Source organism: Marmota flaviventris, chromosome 4, assembly GCF_047511675.1.
Source record: "Marmota flaviventris isolate mMarFla1 chromosome 4, mMarFla1.hap1, whole genome shotgun sequence".
Lineage (NCBI taxonomy): Eukaryota > Metazoa > Chordata > Mammalia > Rodentia > Sciuridae > Marmota > Marmota flaviventris.
In genome coordinates this window covers 102540645-102552675 of record NC_092501.1, presented here as the reverse complement: position 1 = coordinate 102552675, position 12031 = coordinate 102540645, and the positions used below count along the sequence as shown (strand labels likewise).

General features: G+C 45.6%; 1 protein-coding gene and 2 pseudogenes across 3 annotated transcripts in view; 2 read left to right on the top strand and 1 right to left on the bottom strand.

Annotated features, from left to right (window-relative positions):
- The window catches only part of Pibf1 (progesterone immunomodulatory binding factor 1), a 235424-nt gene that overhangs the window by 70264 nt on the left and 153129 nt on the right, over nt 1-12031 (top strand). The window lies entirely within an intron of this gene.
- LOC114094888 (protein crumbs homolog 3-like) lies at nt 4955-5658 on the top strand (annotated as a pseudogene).
- On the bottom strand, nt 5966-11475 carry LOC114090595 (DENN domain-containing protein 1C-like; annotated as a pseudogene).

Sequence of the window (12031 nt, the reverse complement as noted above, 5' to 3'; positions counted from 1 at the left end):
TTTGTTTGGAAGATCTGTCCAGTGGTGAGAGAGGTGTGTTGAAGTCTCCCATGATTATTGTATGGTGGTCTATTAGACTCTTGAACTTGAGAAGAGTTTGTTTGATGAACATAGCTGCACCATTGTTTGGGGCATATATATTTATGATTGTTATGTCTTGTTGGTGTATGGTTCCCTTGAGCAGTATGTAGTGTCCCTCTTTATCCCTTTTGATTAACTTTGGCTTGAAATCTATTTTATTTGATATGAGTATGGACACTCCTGCTTGTTTCCAAAGTCCATATGAGTGATACGATTTTTCCCAACCTTTCACCTTCAGCCTATGTATGTCTTTTCCTATCAAATGTGTCTCCTGTAGGCAGCATATTGTTGGGTCTTGTTTTGTGATCCATTCTACTAGCCTGTGTCTCTTAATTGGTGAGTTTAAGCCATTAACATTTAGGGTTATTATTGAGATATGGGTTGTTCTTCCAGCCATATTTGTTTATTTCTGTTACTAAACATGGTTTGTTTTCCTCTTTGATTATTTTCCCCCCTTTACTGTCCTACCTCCTACTGTTGGTTTTCATTGTTATTTTCCATTTCCTCTTCCTGTAATGTTTTGCCGAGGATGTTTTGAAGAGATGGTTTTCTAGCTGCGAATTCTTTAAACTTTTGTTTATCGTGGAAGGTTTTGATTTCATCTTCCATCCTGAAGCTTAATTTCGCTGGATACACAATTCTTGGTTGGAACCCATTTTCTTTCAGTGTTTGAAATATTTTATTCCAGGATCTTCTAGCTTTCAGAGTTTGTGTTGAAAGATCAGCTGTTATCCTGATTGGCTTACCCCTAAATGTAATCTGCTTCCTTTCTCTTGTAGCTTTTAAAATTCTCTCCTTATTCTGTATGTTGGGCATCTTCATTATAATGTGTCTAGATGTGGATCTCTTATGATTTTGCACATTCGGCGTCCTGTAGGCTTCTAGGATTTGGGATTCTGTCTCATTCTTCAAGTCTGGGAAGTTTTCTCGTATTATTTCATTGAATAGATTGCTCATTCCTTTGGTTTGGACCTCTATACCTTCCTGTATCCCAATGACTCTTAAGTTTGGTCTCTTTATGTTATCCCATATTTCTTGGATGTTCTGCTCATGGTTTCTTAACAGGCTTGCTGAGCTGTCTATGTTCTTTTCAAGTTGAAATACTTTGTCTTCATTGTCTGATGTTCTATCTTCTAAGTGTTCTACTCTGTTGGTAGTATTCTCCATTGAGTTTTTAAGTTGGTTTATTGCTTCCTGCATTTCTAGGATTTCTGTTTGTTTGTTTTTTATAACCTCTATCTCCCTGTATAGTTGATCGTTTGCTTCCTGGATTTGTTTGTGTAATTCATTGTCAAAGTGATCTTTCATTGTTTGATTTTGCTGTCTAATGTCTTCCTTGAGACTCCGGATTATCTGAAGCATGTATATCCCGAATTCTTTATCTGACATTCCATCTGCTGCAGCTGTTACCTCTTCTAAAGTTGAGTTGACCTGCATTGCTTGTGGTCCTTTCTTTCCTTGTCTTTTCATACTGCTTGCGTTTCTTTCTGCTTGGTGAAACTGTTGTGTTTTTGAAAATTTTTTCCCCCTATATATTTATATTGCACTTGTATAGTTGAAAAGTCTCTCTTGCAGGGTCGGGCGGCGGTCTGCCTACCTTGCAGGCGCGGGCGGCGGCTCTGCTCTGCCCCTCCTCCAATTGGTGTGACGTGTCTACCACACCCGCAGACCCCTGGGCCTGTTCTGCCAGTCCGTCGCAGGTCTGCCTACCTTGCAGGCGCAGGCGGCGACTCTGCTCTGCCCTTACTCCAATTGGGGTGACGTGTCTACCACGCCGGCGGGCCGCTGGGCCTGTCCCGGGTGCGGGCGAAAGCTTTGCTCTGCCCCTACTCCAATTGGGGTGACGTGTGTACCACGCCGAGAGGCCACCGGGCCTCATCCGCCGGTCGGTTGCAGGTCTGCCTACCTTGCAGGCACGGGCGGGGTCTCTGCTCTGCCCCTCCTCCAATTGGTGTGACTTGTCTACCACACCCGCGGTCCGCTGGGCCTGTTCCGGGTGCGGGCGAAGGCTCTGCTCTGCTCCTACTCCAATTGGGGTGGCGTGCCTACCACCCCGGCCGGCCGCTGGGCCTGTTCCACAGGTCGGTCTCAGGTCTGCCTACCTTGCGGGCACGTGCGGCGGCTCTGCTCTGCCCCTACTCCAAATGGGGTGGCGTGTCTGTCGCGCCGGCAGGCCACTGGGCCTGTTCTGCTGGTCGGTCACAGGTCTGCCTACCTTTCGGGCGCGGGTGGCGGCTCTGCTCTGCCCCTACTCCAATTGGGGTGTCCTGACTACCACGCCGGCAGGTCGCTGGGCCTGTTCCGGGCACGGGCGGCGGCTCTGCTCTGCCCTTACTTCCTTTGGGGTGACGTGTGTACCACGCCGGCAGGCCGCTGGGCCTGATCCGCCCGTCTGTCGCAGGTCTGCCTACCTTGCAGGCGCGGGTGGCGGCTCTGCTCTGCCCCTACTCCAATTGGGGTTACGTGGCTACCACGCCGGTGGGCCGCTGGGCCTGTTCCGAGCGCGGGCGGCGGCTCTGCTCTGCCCCTCTGGCTTGATGACAAAGTGAGAGAGACTCGGGTGTTTGTGACTCACTTTCTTTACCAGGAGACCAACTGTTTCTGTCGCCGCTGGTATCGATGAAGTTCTCTCCTCCGCCGCTTTCTGATGACATCAGATCTCTGCCATGTTGGTATCCCATGTGAATGGCAGCATTTCGTTCCCTTTGCCGGGTGACCAAAGCAACGGGTGAGTCCTGACCGGCCCTCACAAGCCCCGTCTCAGTCCTGTTGCCACTACCTATGAAGGCTCGGTTGGTATTTACCTCCACAGTATTCAGCAGGACCCAAACCGAGAAGCGGTTTCCGCGGGTTCTTTATCCCTGGGCCAGAGCAGTTCCGGGAGCCGGAATTCGGCCGCTCCGTGCTCGGTGTATGTTCTGATAGGAGCAGGCTCCAAGAAGCAGTTTCCACGGGTTATTTAGCACTGAGCCTGAGTAATTTGTCTGCGAGCCACAGGCGAATGGCAGCCTGAAATTACCTGTTCTATGGCTGAATGAGCTGCGATCAGTCGAAAACAGGGATGGTGACGTCAGCTCTCCAAGATGGTGGCCGCTGGCTTCCTCTGTGGTCTGACCGGTGTGGAGAACCGAATTGGACCGCTTCCTTCCCCCGTCTCAAACCCAGAATTCAGCACTGAGTACGGTGATTGCACAGCTGGCAGAAGCCCGCAGAAACTGCAGCGCTGTATCTTTGCGTTGCTATCTCCTCGTTTCCCAGCGCGCGCCGCAGATTCTAGCCGCAGGGCGATTTGCTGAATAAGCAGAGTGACCCTCTGTGCGGACAAATCTCTTGCGTTTGAGACGCCGTAGCTGATCCTCGTGCGATGGAAATCCTTCCTCTAGGTTTTGGAGCACCCCAATTTTGCTGGCAATTCCTAACAAGATAGCTTTTAGCCGTCGTTCTAACTCGTCATTCTCCCGCACAGTGACGTGGTACACGGGGGTAATGCTCTCCCTTCGCTGCCGTCTTCCCAGAACCCGCATGTTTATTTTTAATAGCTTTATTAAAAGGAAAATCGCAAGCTGGATGCCATAGCACATGCTTATAATCCCATCACCTCTGGAGACTGAAACACAATGATCTCAAGGTGGAGGCCAGCCTCACCAGCTTAGCAAAACCCTGTCTCAAAAAGACAAAAACAAGCAAACAAAATGACTGGGTATGGGATGTAACTCAGTATTATAACACTCCTGGGTTTAATCCCTAGTACCAAAAAAAAAAGGAAGATCACTGATTAGCATTAAGCTAAATATCATTATCTCACATGGTTTGACTGCTTGTTTTTCTAACTTTTTTGGGGGGAAAGGGGATGAGTCCTGGGATTATAACCCAGAGTCAGTTTACCATTGAGTCAGTTCTTTTTATTTTTTATTTTGAGACAGGGTCTCACTAAGTTGCCTAGAGCCTCACTAAGTTGTTGAGGCTGGCCTTAATCTTGCAATTGTCCTATCTCAGCCTACCAAGCCACTGGGATTATAGGTGTGTGCTTTTTCTAACCTTTTTATTTTGAAATAATTTCAAACATAAATGTTGCTAAAATAATACAGGTGTTTCTATATGTCTTTCACATACTAATAAACTTCTGAATTTAAGCTCAATGTTTCTTTTAATTTATAAGTAAAAGACCTTTTCTTTTTTGAGACAGAATCTTGCTCTGTTGCCCAGGCTGGCCTCAAACTCCTGGGTTCAAGCAATCCTTCCTCATTTTCTCAAGTAGTTGGGACTAAAGGCATATACCACTGTATCTGGCTTCTAATTTGTGATTTAAATAACACATAAAACTAAAATTTGTGCTCAGGTGTAGCTCAGTGATAGAGAACTTGCCTAGCATTCATGAGGCCCGGAGTTCAATTCCCAGACTACAAAAAGAATAACCCAAAAAAACAAAAAAAAAAAAAAAACACATTTAACAAATTTGATATAAAACAGAGAAGAATAACAAATAAATTGAATAACAGAATAAGGATCTTTCCTGGCAGAATTAATGAGCTGAATGACTTTTAATGCAAAAAAATGTAAGAATATGCACTTGGGTCTAGAAACCTACAGTAGTTTTATAGAGTCAGCAGTGAAATGCGGAAATGACTTGGAAGGTTTCAGTATGGAAGTATTATCATGGAGTAATAGAATTCTACCTTTAGGCTGGTGAGATCGGAGCAAGCGAACAGCGGACTGACCCAGGGTTCGGGTGAGGGACCGGGACAGGGAACCTGTGTGAGGTCAGAGACTTCTGGCCAGGTGCTGGATCTCAGGTACCCTGTGCCCAAGATGCGGTAGAAGCGTTGAGCGCGTGAAGCCAGGGGCCCAGTGCCGCCAATCCGTCACCCAGCCCATGGCGACCCCAGCCCTGGAGCTGCTCTTGGCACTCGGCCTGCCGTTGCTGCCGGCCCTCTTGGGCTGAGCCTGGGGGCACACTACCACAGCACTGAACCCTTCGGAGAATGGCACTATCATGCCCTCTGTCCCCAGCCCCAGTGAGGGTCTGGCTCAGGAGGCCATTACTTGTATCATCGTGGTTTTCTCCGTCCTGGCCGCCTTGCTCCTGGCCGTGGGGCTGGCGCTACTGGTACAGAAACTTCGCGAGAAGCGGCAGACAGAGGGCACCTACCGGCCCAGCAGCGAGGAGCAGGTGGGTGCCCGCGCCACACCGCCCCCCAATCTCAAGTTGCCTCCGGAGGAGTGGCTCATCTGAAGGCTGTGGACAGCTGCAGCTGCCCGTTCTGCCCAGGACTGCCCAACACCCCCGCGCACAGAGCAGCCGCCACTGAGACACCAGCTCTGATGACTCAGGGGCACTGGGGTGCACTGGCCTGATGGCTGTGCAGCATGCTGCCTCTGCTGGACTCTGCATGCAGCTGGGAGGCCGGGACAGGGCCACTCCCGCTTGCTGCACCGTCTTCGTTTCACTGTACTGTGTACTGTCCCCTGCAGCAGGCCCAACAACCCCCAATCCTTTCTTTCAGTTCTCTCACGCAGCGGATGCTCAAGCCCCCCCAGGACTCCAAGGAGAAGGTGCCGGGCTGCCTGCCCATCTAGGTCCCTCCCTTCCTCCATCTCCCTTTCCTGCTGTGTGACCTTGGGGAAGGGGTGTCTTCTCTAGGCAATCAGACTCACCCAGTGCTTGAGAATAGAAGGGAAGAAGGTGCTTCAGAGACTTGGTTCCTGGGGCAGGGGGAGGGCTGCTCACGTTTTATACGTTTATGTAAAGTTGGTAGTGACATGTAATAAAGCTTTTTTGGGTTGGTGGGAACATTAGCCTAGATGGAGAGATGAAGGTAGTGGTGAGTTATAAGGTTATGGGGATCCTAGGGGTGTGAGGGGGCTTCCTGGAAGAGAGTGGCTTTTAGGTGCACCTAGGAGCCAGAAGGGCTAGCCTTGGAGGGTGGGTGGGGGTAGGTGGGTTTTGGATCTGAGAGTAGGCCCACCCTAAACTCACCAGGACAGACCAGCTTTGGGCTTTCGTGGCTTTATTGAGGATCCAGGGTCTCCTCCACACCCCTGATCCTTTACCCTCAAAACACTTCTTAAGATCAGCAACTCGCAGCCTCTTCCTGGCCTGGGGCTCTTGCCAATCGTTGGTGGGTGAGGTAAGGGTGTTGGGGATTCCTGCGTCCTCGGGGGACTGGAAGTGAGCATGTTCTAGCAGGACCTTGGGAGGCTGGGTTCTGGGATTCTTGGAAAACTGGGGTCTGGGAAAGACTCAAGGGACTGGGATGTCCTGACAATATCAAAGTTAGGCTCTATGGGGGCTAGAAGTTGAGGACTTTTTGGAGGGCTGGGCTAGGTGTTTGCCTGGGAGAGCCTGGTGCAAGGGATCTCCCAGGCTCTAGGATGCTCAGTTGCCTTTTGAAGAGGGGAGAGATGAAGGGTTGAGGGCTCAGTAAGAGGAGAGGACTCAGGGTCCCCTGGGCTGCTTGTGTCTGTAGAAGCTGTTGAAAGCTGGGATAGAGAGATGATTTCTTGGCTGGAGCCTGAGAGCAGCTGGGAATTGGGGTTCTTTGAGGAGCATGTGATTTCCAAAGATGGTGTGTTTTGAAGGGATGACAGGTCTGCAGGCAGGTACAGGGGCTGGGGCTCTGGCAGTTTCTCTTCATCTGGTTGCCATCTTATTCTTCCTGGTAGGTCAGGCTGAGTGGGGCATGGGAGGAGAGAGCAGGTTGCTGACCTTCTGATGAGAAAGAGCTGGCAGGTTGTATGGGCAGTTGAGGAAAGATTAGGTGGGGGGGTGGGGGCTCTCTCAACAGGCTGAAACAGCTGGCCAGGTCCCCTCCGTGACAGTCTAAGCTCTGGCTTGGCCTCAGGCTGCCCATGCTCCTAGTTTGTACACTCAAACTGTCTAGAATCTTGCTCAGAAAATCCAGTTCTTCTCCAGACCCCAAAAAGTTGCTGTCCAGAACTACTTCTGCCCATGGACCTTGGGCATCCTCAGGGCTCAGGGGAGGTGTCCTGGCTGAGAAAGGGCACCCCAAGTTTCCTGAGACCTCAGCCCTGGTTGGTCTGCTCTAATGTTTGGAGAGCCTTCTGATCTATCCTGGTCTTCCACTTCCAACCTTGGTCCCCTTTGAGTCTTACCTTTCCCCCAGGGGCTCAGAAAGTCCCTCTTCCAGCTTAAGTCTCCTGCTGGGGCGAAGGGGTCTGTTCTACAAAGGACAGATGTGGAGAGGGCAGTGATGTGGAGCTGCAGAATCAGGGTGCTGGGGCTTTCTGGAGGAGGGTGTGTTTGAAGTGAGCACCAAATTTTGGTGTATGTGAGGAGTGAGGCAAGATGTTCAGGCAGAGACTGGGGACGGGGGTGGAGGATTTGATGATGATAATTCCAGGTGTTTACCTGGGAAGCACATCCTTACCTGTCCAAAGTGCTGGGTGATAGGCAGGCACTGCTGCAGGCAATCTGAGCAGCTGGTGAGGGTATGATCCTTAGGGAGCCTCCCCTGTGTAGGCCAGAGTCCCCATCCTAGGAAGAGAATGCAGAACTGGAGGCTCCTTCCCTCTTCCCTCCCAGGGCATTGGCCGTGCATCATTGATGGCCTTACCTTGTACAACAGTAGGCTTTGCATTCCTTTCGGACCACTCTTGGCCTATGGAAAAGCCAAGGGGAATTAGACCTATGGATGACTGGACACTGGGCATCTGAAGTCAGCCCTCTGACCCCTAGGAAAGCTGTGCCTTGCCACAGGATCTGTCTCTGTGTCTTCCAAATACGTTCACTACTCCCTGGGCACCACCTCTGAAGTCAACATAAACTTTTGCCCCCTTGACTAATACAAAAGCATTTCTGGAGGCCTAAACCCACATAAAACGGAGTGGCCATACTGCCTTGTAAAAATGTGTCACCGTCTCCATCAAACAAAGAATAAACTTAGATGGACAATTTTAAGCCCCAGGAAACTTTCAGGCTTTGGACAAAAAAAGAAGGGCAGAAGCTGGGATGTTTCCTCTGAGGACAAGAGTCACCTTGGCTGTCAATTTTAAATGGGCAAGAAGTGATTCTGACCCAGCCGAGCCTGCTGGAGGGGACATGAGAGCGGGAGGACTGTTCCTAGCTTGGCTGCTGCATCAGCTCTGATGAAGGCCTTTGCAGGACATGCCTGTCAGGGTTAAGTGACCCATTGCCCTTGGAGCCTCAAAACATCCTCTGTCCCCTCCCCCTCGTCACCCCAGCAGTCTGGCCAATCCTGCGCAGCTCACCGAGTGGTACATGATCCTAACAGCTGGTTGGGTTTTGGCTTTGACCAAATGCAGGACAGCACCACCACCTTTCTGTGGAAGACGTTTGTCAAAGGAGAGACTTGGGATCTTGGGGCCTCTGTACTAGGGCTGGGCCCCAGGCCCCACTCCCACCCCAGCTGTGCTGCTGGCCAATTCCCCCACCTCTATAAATGAGCATAATCACGGACCCTATTGAGGACTATTGTGGGGTTAAATTAATCTAATCCAATTAACATGTAAAAAAAGGGAAAAGAAAAAAAAAAGTTCTACCTTTATCTACAATATTATGCTGAAATCTGGGCACTCAAGCTTTAAACTAGAAAATCTTGAGAGGAAACTGACCAAAACTGTGGGAAGATTTAAAGATGTCCTGTTAGTGCTAGATTATAATTAGATTATAACGCTAAAAAAATTATATTTAGAAGAGCTAAATATAATTTCTTACTTGGCAACACCTAAAGTAGTAGAATTGGGACCACAGTACAAGAAAGAGTAAAGAAAAACTTTTCAGTAGGATTTTTCAAACTGTCTAGCATCTAATACATTCTCTATCAGTACAAGTATTCAGGTATAAGATGGCCAGGCATTCAGTGGGAACATGCTTGGAATGAAGCATCAAATGGGAGCTGGACGAGTTTGAAGACCCTTTTGATCTGGATACTATCTGTGACAACAGCTTAGAAGAGCTGATACACTGGTTAAATTACCATATAACACGAATGATGAACCTAAGCTAATTTTGAGGTATTCAAAAAGATCTCACTTTTCCTGTTTTTTTTTTTAAAAAAAAAAACACCTAGAAGGGATTTTTGAAAAGGACATTATATGTAAATATATATGGGCAGAGAGTGTAGCTCAGTGGTAGAGTCAGCTTAGCATGTTCAAGGCCCTAGTTTCAACCCCCAGCATGGCAAAATAAATAATAAATGGGTTTATACATGGTATGTGGCTATATATACATATGTATGTATATATTTAATTCATTGAAATTCTTTTGGGTGAGAATTAGCTGTATAAGTATAAAGAGAAGTGTAAGGAAGCAGTGTGCCATTTTCAAACATGAATGAAATGGCTTTTTACTCAAGGATTTTTAATTTTCCACAAAGTAAAGGCCTTTCATTAGGCATATAAATGGCATATGTATGTTCCAATTCTTAACTCAAAATTTTTTTTATTGTTAAGAACAAATACCCAGCTTTCCTGAACATGAACTGAACATTACTAGCTTTTGTTCTATTGAATCGAATCCTATTGAATTCTATTGAATTGAATGCTGTGAGAATTCTTTTTTACCAAAAAGAGGAAGTTTTAAAATTCAGTCAGTGTGAGTAGTAGAGTAAGTTGAATACACTGTTAAATCTGTGGGAACCTACATGAGAGGCTTATATTTGAACCTACAGTATAAGTTTGCAACTCAATTAATTTTAATAGTCATTTTTTTAGTTACACATTTTTTTAAAATATGTATCCTGTATTTTGGCATGTATTTTGAAATAATTTTTAGTCCATAATGATTTAAAATGAATATTGATTAAAGTTATGTGTTCAGTACCCCCAATTTCTCTGGCAGTGGTAGAATTTTTGTCCTAATTTTTTGCTAGTAGAAGACAGAAGTGAAAGACCATAGGAGAGTAGGTGAGTAAAGTGACTTTTATATCACAATGAGCTAGTGTAAAAGTTGGCATAGAAACCAGCTGTCCTAAATTTCCATTTAATGCTTTACCTACAAGAGAACAATTTCAATGTGCTATTTTTCTGCCTTTTTTCATATTTCTATATATGTTCATCTTTGCTTATCTGTCTTTTTATCTGTTGCCTTCTTCAGCAAGCAAGGAAATGTTTGTGTGATTTGCAAGATAAATTTAATGGAATGAAGGATATTAAGATTTGATATAAGAGCATCATATCCAAACTTTGTTTTACTTAATAAAAAAATTCTGATAATTTATCCGTAAATTGCTAGTTTTCATGATTATGTAAAGTAATTTACATCATATTTGTTTTGAATACAGAAATTCCTAATTCTTTTCTGTGGGGTAGGCATGGGAGAGTACCAGGGATTGAACTCAGGGCACTCAAACATCGATCCACATCCCCAGCCCTATTTCATATTTTATTTGGAGACAGGGTCTCACTGAGTTGCTTGAACTACTATAAAGTCTCTAAACTCCCCGATTAGAATTTCATCTATTTTCATCATCATTCTGTAAAAGTAACTGAGAATTCTGATCATGTCATTCAACAGAGTGAGAACCAGCTTAGCTTTTAAAGTCATTTGCATCTTTCCAGTCTCATTTTTATTTTGTCTGTCTCCCATGTAGTCCATGCAAGTTATCTCTTGCCATTCTATAATTGTCTGGTACTTTGTGTTCACACCCTTAATTCTGTTTTTTGCTAAGAATGTCAGTTTCCCTTGCCCACATATCTGACCATTGGTCTACTCTATAGATGCCCATTCTTATTTTAAGATTGAACTCAGTAATCACATACAACTTCTGAGACCTTAGCATCCCTTCAGAAATACTTCAAGGTCTTCTCTGTTTTCTAACATTATATTATAATCGTGTGCTTATTTACAAGTCTCCCCCTCTCATGTGTTAGCTCTTTGAAGTCAGAAACTTTTGCTTCCCTATCTTTGCTTATCTGGTAAGCCTTCTAGTCAGTGTTTTGTGGTATAGGTAATTCTCAATAAATATTTATCAATTTTATTTCCCTGGAATTTTTGCTTTGATATTGACTTAAAATTTTTCCATTGTGAAGACACTTTGCTGAAAAGAGTACTCAAGAATGTTAGACTCTTCCTCATTTTTTTACACCAGTAGTTCCCAAATCTAGATGAATTTTTAGACACCTGGAGATGTTTTGTTTTAGAAGACATGTTACATCCCCTTACCACACCTTACCACTCCTAATAAATAAGGATACCTGCAGAGGCCCACTGAAATTTGTACTTTTTTTTTTTTTTTTGTACTGGGGATTGAACCCAGGGGCACTCAATCACTGAGCCACAACCACAGCCCTATCTTGTATTTTATTTAGAGATAGGGTTTCACTGAATTGCATAGTACCTCACCTTTTCCGAGGAAAGTGAACTCAAGATCCTCCTGCCTCAGCCTACTGAGCTGCTGGGCAGCTTACTGCCATGCCTAGCAGAATTTATACTTTTTACAAAGCTGCTGTCCAAATTTTCCTTGTGTGTCCTTTTCTCAATTATGCATTTCAGAATTAGTGTATAACAACAGTTTTGAAAACACTTTGTAAATTGTAAGTAATGCTGGTTATTTTTATCTATCACTTTGTCTCCTTGATGCCCTACCAGCAATCTCAAAGAAGTAAACTGTTTCTCTAAGGCTAATGCCTTGGGTACCCTAAGGTTTGAAAGAACGTTAGGAAGTAACAGCAGGAAAAATGTCAGTTATCTTGTTCAAACATTTTTATCAGAAAAAGGGCCAGAAATCTGGAAACATACATTATGTCCTTATTCTCTGAAATGTTGAAGAGGAATGATTCCAGAAACTAAATATCAGAAAGCTTGAATGCAACCTACCAAGAATGCAACCTTCTGTCTGTTAAACAGATAAGCATTTATAAAAAGAAATGGTGAAAAAATCCATATTAGTTAACTATAAATCTTAACCAACTACATTTTACTTCTCTTTTTTGAGGTGTTTACTAGAACCTCTAGAGGAAAGTATAAATT